This window comes from Myodes glareolus, chromosome 24 (genome assembly GCF_982192425.1).
Source record: "Myodes glareolus chromosome 24, mMyoGla1.1, whole genome shotgun sequence".
NCBI lineage: Eukaryota > Metazoa > Chordata > Mammalia > Rodentia > Cricetidae > Myodes > Myodes glareolus.
The window spans coordinates 4,178,599-4,185,545 of record NC_142049.1 but is presented as its reverse complement, the minus strand read 5'-3'; the positions used below and the strand labels follow the sequence as shown (position 1 = coordinate 4,185,545).

Genomic DNA, 6,947 nt, shown 5'->3' with positions numbered 1-6,947 from the left:
TCTAGTGCATCTCCCTTCTTCATTATGGGACCTTCATTTATCCACCCCTTCATTCTGGTACTCAGCGTCGGACTCAACCCTTTCGTAGTTCTCTGGCTCAGGTGCTTTCCCCTGTTGCTGTGATAAAATGCCACGGCAAAAGCAGCTTATGGGTGGAAGGGCGTATTTCGGCTCCCAGTTCAAGATACAGTCCGTGATGTCAGAGAAGTCAAGACAGCTGCAGTTTGAAGTAGTTTGCCGCACTACATTCAGGGAAGAGAGCAAGGAATGTGTGCCCAGCTAGCTTTCCCCATTCTGTCTGGGTTTTTCTGCCTAATTCCTGCCCACAAGGGAAACTAGTCTATTCCCATCAATTATCGTAATCCAGATGACCCACGCCGGGCATGCCCACAGGTCCTTTCACCAGATGCCTCTAGATTCTATCAAGTACACATGAGTGTGAGCCATCATAGCATCTAAGTAGTGTTCTTCAGAATGTAAGATTGGCGAATCCCCACAAACAATCCCCACCTACTGCATGCCTGGGTCAAGAAAATTTAAGGCAAAATATTCTAGAAACTTGGCTTTTGTGCCTCTATATAACTCTGTTTCCTTTCTTGGTAAATAACAAGAGAAAAAAAAGTACACGTGTCTTTTGGACAATCATTCGACATGGTCTTGGGCTCCTGTATGTATATGCGTATTCTCCTTGGGTTCTGTGGACAACACAGAAAATAACTGGAGTTTCTTTAGATATAGTCGTCATACTCTTTGAATAGGAAAACAATATCGGGTCTCTCTTGCTTTAATTATGCCAAGCTGCATGCATGAGACTCACATAACACAATGCAATTTTATTTTGTCAAATGCTTTTCATCTGGAGCTACATCCCCAGCATTCAAGTTAAATAATAAATAATGCAGATAGAGCTGTTGGGGGTGGGGAAGAGGGGAGTTAAATAACAAAAACAAAGGAGAGAGCTGTGAGCAGGAAGAGCCGCTCAGCAGACTTCAGAGGCTCCAAGGCCCTTTCCAAATTTAATTGTCTGGCAATGGTATGGACAGAGGAATGGGAATGGAGATGTGATTTCGCAATTGGCTTAAACAACGGCTCTGGTTTCACGGTGGTGACATGGTCACACCACATTTGTCACGCTGCCTTGGAGCTCACGAAGCACCATACAGGTTTTTCCCCCAGAAGGACGTGCCTCAACAGACAAAGCTGCACTCCCACCTCCCCGCCCGTATTGTTGGGGGCAGTCACCACAACAGCGAGAGTTCTGATGGGCACTGTGGCGTCCACCTGTGTCCGAGAGGGAGAGGCCCGGTGTTGTGCTGAGCAGAAGAAACATGTATTGGTATTCACCAGGTGCCAGGTGTTATAGACTTCATAGATGCTCCGGCTTCGTAAACTTTGGTCAGGGCCAAATCTATCTGCCGCCTGTCTTCATACAGCCTCAGAGACAGAGAAGATTTCCATTTCCTTTTATTAAAAAATTAATTTTAAAGTTAAGGATAGTAAATATGAGAAGAACATGTAACTTTGGGAAGTACTTCAGTGGGCAGAATGATTACCTAGCATGCTTGAGGTCCTGAGTTCAATCCCTAAAAAGGGGCATAGAGGGAGGAGGATCAGAAGTTTGAGGCTGTCCTTGGCTATCTATGGAGAAAGGCCAGCCTGGAACACATGAAACCCTATCTGAGAAGCAGAGGAGAGAGAGGAAGAAAAGGAAGAAACCACAGGTGATCTGCAAAACCTAACATGCTCCCCTTCTTCCCCAGAAGGCTGCTGAGCCTCCTGGCTCCGTAATACAGCCTGCAAAATAATGTAAACATTTCTTATCCCCACTGAACAATTCGGACCCTGGGTCTTAGAAAGAGTAATCACTTACCTGACAGTACGCAGCTCATCCATGTGCCTGCCAGCCAGAGATCACAAGCACTCATTCTTCCAGGACTGGAGTGACATAGACAGCCAGTGGGGACCCTGGAGGGCGGGGCCAACGCAGAGGGCACACACCCCCTACAAAAGGCGGCTGCAGCTTCCTTGAGCATAGCAAGGCAGGAAACACAGGGGCATAGAAGACTCTTGGGCATACTGATTTCCTTTCCTCCCTAGATATAAAAAAATAATAAGTGGAGGCTGGGGAGGTGGTTCAGTCAATAAAATGCTTTTCACACGAGACCCGAGTGTGGTCCTTGAGAAGCCACAGAAAAAGCCGGGCACCGAGAGCCTAGGCTGAGACTCACATGTAGTAGCCTTGTATCAGCTGAGTTCACAGACATCACCAACTTTGCCTACCTGAAAATTGACTCCAGTTGGCCTGCTTTCAGGGTAGTGAACTCCAGGAGAGTTGATCCAGTGGCCAAAGAAAGAGAAAGAAGTCAGAGAGCAAATGTTATATTTCTAGGTCATATTCTATAGGCAGCAACTGACAGAGTTGCTCTCACAAGCGGACTTCTGAGATCCAGGGTACAGAAAGAGCTGGCTGGGGTCTAGGAGACCCGGAGTGGGAGGGTCTTCTACACATTTCCATTTAGGTGACATGGCCCAAGCCTGCTGAGGGCCTGAGAGAAATATTTCCACATCTTGAAAAGGTTTTTATTTTTAAAATTCTTACATGTAGTTTGTATGTGTATGTGCGTGTGCATGTTTACCACTGCACGCATGTGAAAATCAGAAGACAACTTGTGGGATTTGGTTCTTTCTTTCTGTCATGTACGGCCCAGGAATCAAACTGAGGTCATCAGTTTAGACAACAAGGCCTTTTAGGCATGGAGCCATCTTTCCGGCCCCATACCTGAGGACTTGTATGGTTCAGGAGACCAGCTGAGAATGCCAATGTTGTGTTCAGAGAAGGGACTAGAACCGGCGTGAACAATAAATGCCAGGGTTACCCTTGGCTCCCTCCAAAGGCGATGGCATGCAGTGAGAATCTTGCCCTCAGAGCAATGGGAAGACAGTGGTAGAACCATTCCAAGGTGTCCTCAGCAAGGCCGGGTATGTCCATGGTCCTGGATACGCACATAGGAAGGGATGTTGGGTTCTTATGGTCTCATTGGTGCCCTTAGAAAGCAAGGTTCCAATGCAATGTGACATCCGTCAAGATCACCACGTGAAATGTAGTCCTCGTGGTAGCATCACAGGTGTCACCTGAGAGCTCGTTGGATATGTGGACTGCTGCCCCATGCCGGGCCTGCTGGGCCTGCGCTAGAACAAAACATAACTGTATCTGCTCTGTAACAAGATGCGCTGTGATTTGTGACAGCGTCAAAGTTTGAGAAGCGCTGGTCTTGGTTGTAGGCACCATCACTCTGGGGTAAACTAGACACTCTAATCGTGTGAGCGGCCGTGTCTTTGTTGTGTGTTATTGACCTAAAGATTTACCATCTCTGTACCTCAGTTTGCTCCTTTGTGAGGGTACACATGAGCTGGCATTGGAAGCCCCTGCTAAATATCAACTACCGTCACCACCATCGTCTCCCCTGTTATCTTTCATCGTTGAGGATGTTTCATTACAACGTTTAGAAAGGAGGATCATCTCATTCCCATGTAGGCCGCATCATCTCTAACAATATCCCAGTAAGCTTGGTAACCAATATAGCCAGAAATGATAATGTCGCATTATCATCTATAACCGGCATTTATAGATACACTTCACAAAAGGAGAAACGTCTCCCTGGTTGTTCACACAACTGGAAGGTAGCAACGGTTATCTGCACTGCAATAACGAGGGCACTAAGGACCCCCGACTCGCCCACGGCCCGGGAATAGTAGATAGCGTCATAGTGTCATAGCGTTACTCAGGAAGGGGCTCCAGGTCCCAGGGACCGAGGGGAGGTGGCAGCTGAGTGAAGTTTCTGCCTTAGTCTCTTGCCGCTCATGGGAATGGAACACATGCTCAGTTCTTGTTTCTTCTGTAAGAACTACCAACTTGAGAAAGAAATGTTAAAAAGACACATAGCCACAAAGGGAAAGAAAGCGTCAAGAAAACAATAGCTCTTGAGAACCACAGTTGATGAACAAGAACCGACTCGGCCCACCTGAGATTGCGCATCCTCAGCTCTCCGTAGGGAAAGCCTGTGGGTATCTGACTGTGGCTGCAGAGCCCAAGGGATCCTAGGAAATGGAAAGCTCGAGGTGCTCCCATCAACAGTGGTCTGGGAGGAGCTCGGAAGGGAAAGGGTGATTGACAGTCTTCAGCTCCACCCCTCTATTGCGCTCTCCTGGGTGCCTGCCCCCTCTACACAGTTATTCCTGGGCATCCCGGAATCAAATAATAAAGGAAGATACAATGTGCTGAGGAAAGGAACACAGGTAAATGAATCATGTCTAGAGTGACCTAACCAGCTCTCCAGCCGTCCTCCCTGCTAGGTCTCCCACTCGTTTCCTCCTCCCCTGGTGCTTTCTAAAGAAACTGAGAGGCCTGTTAAGCAATCACTAAGGCAATTACCTGGCCAGAGCATGCTATGACAAAGTCCACCAGCAATGGGCATTACTCTGAATAATCTTGGATTATCCAACTGTTTTTGAGTTGATTATGCGTGTACACATCTAGACCATCTAAATATGAGCATCATCATTAATGCAGACAGCAAACTCAGAAAACAAAGTAACATTTTGAAAAGTCTCAAAGTGTGTACTCTCCCCCTCTGTAACATGAGGGCCAGCTTGTTGGGGTTTCCGATCCCGCCCGGTACCCAACAGCCGGCAAATCCCAAAGAGAATCACACACAGAACTCCATAAGGTTATAAACTGATTGGCCCATTAGGTCAGGCTACTTATTAGCTCTTATAACTTATGTTACCCCATTATCCTTATCTATGTTAGCACATGGCTCCGTACCTTTCTCAGCGTGACAGCTTACATGTTGCCTCTTCAGTGGTCTGAGCAGGAGTGGCTGAGAGAGAGCTTCTGCTTCCAGAATACTCCCAGTCTCTTTGCTCCACCCCTACTTCCTGTCTGGCTTTCCCGCCTATACTGCCTGCCTGGCCAATCAGTGTTTTATTAAAATATGATTGACAGAATACAGATAATTCTCCGGCACCACCCCTCAATCTGTGTTAAAACATTTTTCTTAATAACCCCAAATTTAGTGCAGAAAGGAAAAGCCTTTATTCCACACCTATGCATATGCAAGCAACTCTAATGATACTCAGTGGATTATTTAAAGGAAAAAAAACACAAAAATAAGAGGGGACATGTTGGGAAGGAGAGGTTTCCAGAGTGACTGGGTGTGAGTAATGGGGAATTGGGATTGAATATGTCAATCATCCACTATATACGTGTCTGAAATTGCCGAAGAATGCATAAGCAAACCTCAGAGAACATAGAGACAGTGATGAGAACACAATCGGTAGAACAGCTCATAAACTAAATTGCTAGCATCCTTTGAGGTGCTGCATACATGAAGTAAGGAGGCTATGTAAAGAGAAACACTCAAACGGCTGACGGAGGCTCCTGACAATTACAAACGCAGCAGCAGGAGTGAAGATGTCAACAGAGGGGTTAGTAGGCAAAACTGACAAAAATCTCCCAAAAGTAGAACAGAAAGACAAGAATATGGAAAATAAGGAGGAGATGATTGAAAAATGAGAGGCAATCTGCAAGCTCTAGTATTTGAATATGACAAATTTTGGAAACGAGGAAGGAAATTATCAGCGAAATAAAGCAAATCTTAGATTTTCCTGGAGTGGAAAAAAACCAACAAGAGCCCAGTACAGTGGATGAAATAAGGCCCACAGCGAGCATCCTGTGACCTCTGAAATGGAGAGCTAGGAAATGGGGGCAGGAGAGATGGCCCTAAGCTTGGCCACCTGAGTTAATCCTTGGGACCCTGGTGGTAGATGGACTTGGTGGAGAAAGCCAACTCCAGTGGGTTGTGCCTGGCCTCCACCTAATCACTGTGCATGCACACACACACACACACACACACACACCACACACACACACACACACAAGGGGGGAGGGGGAAGAGAGAAAGAACAATAAATACATGCAATATTATTTTTCAATATGGGAAACTGAAGTGCTCTTAAAAGCTTCCAGAGAAGGGAAAAAGGTGAGAGAATCACATTGTCACAATACAGAACAGGACAAAAAGACAAATAGAACTGGACCCCCATAGCAGCTCATAGAAGAAAGGAGACACCAGGTCATCAACATCCTGAGGACGACAGAGAAATGATTTCTGTTTAGAGTTCTCGGTGCAGTCAAATCTGCTCCTGAGATCCTTGCTTCCATACAGTCTTTCATGAAGGAGAAAGAGAAGACGAGGTTGTGCCGTCCTCAGAGCCAAACGTATCAGGACAGAACTCCCAGAAATGAGGTAAAAGGAGATCCCAAGAGGGCCCGGAACACAACCAGCCCACACCGGGATACTGGGGACAAAGGGAAATGAAGTTCTATTAGGAAAGAAAGGAAGAAAGAAAGGAAGGAAGGAAGGAAGGAAGGAAGGAAGGAAGGAAGGAAGAAGAAGAAATGAAGGAAATTGACAGGTTATTTTATTGATGGGGTAGATGGGCAGGTTTACAGCTTAGGGGATCAAGTAGTATCAATCCCCAAATGTTGAGCAACCATGAGAAAACAAAAGAGAATGTAAGTGGAGAGAAGACCAAACGTAATACAAGAGAGCTGTATGTGCACTATAGCATTGATATGGCTTAACTGGGAGGAATTTGACAAAGCCATTGTGATGAAGACACTAACATTTAACTGTTTCACTATATAAGTGCATGGAGAGGGTAAGGAAAGACATATTCCTCAACTGTGCTTTTGAAAACTACCAATGGATTTCCTACATCGTCTTCAACGGTGTGAAGTCCTCTCAAAAAGTGAAAACAATCAAGGCATTTCAAAGGAGGCAGGTTATTTAGAAATGTGGAAATAAATGAGTTGCTGCCTTTGTCAAGCAGGGTTAAATGGTGACCGGTAGACAAGGGACTTCTATTTGCACCAAATCCACGCA

The 6,947-nt window shown here is 45.9% G+C and overlaps 1 long non-coding RNA gene across 1 annotated transcript; it reads right to left on the bottom strand.

The window, feature by feature from the left end:
- Window positions 1-813: 813 nt before the first annotated feature.
- LOC146889860 (uncharacterized) lies at window positions 814-4,847 on the bottom strand. The gene is made up of 3 exons (XR_014999579.2): window positions 2,281-4,847; window positions 1,871-2,093; window positions 814-1,461 (listed from the first exon to the last, which is right to left on the bottom strand). It is a non-coding gene; the product is annotated as an uncharacterized LOC146889860 (long non-coding RNA).
- Window positions 4,848-6,947: the final 2,100 nt, after the last annotated feature.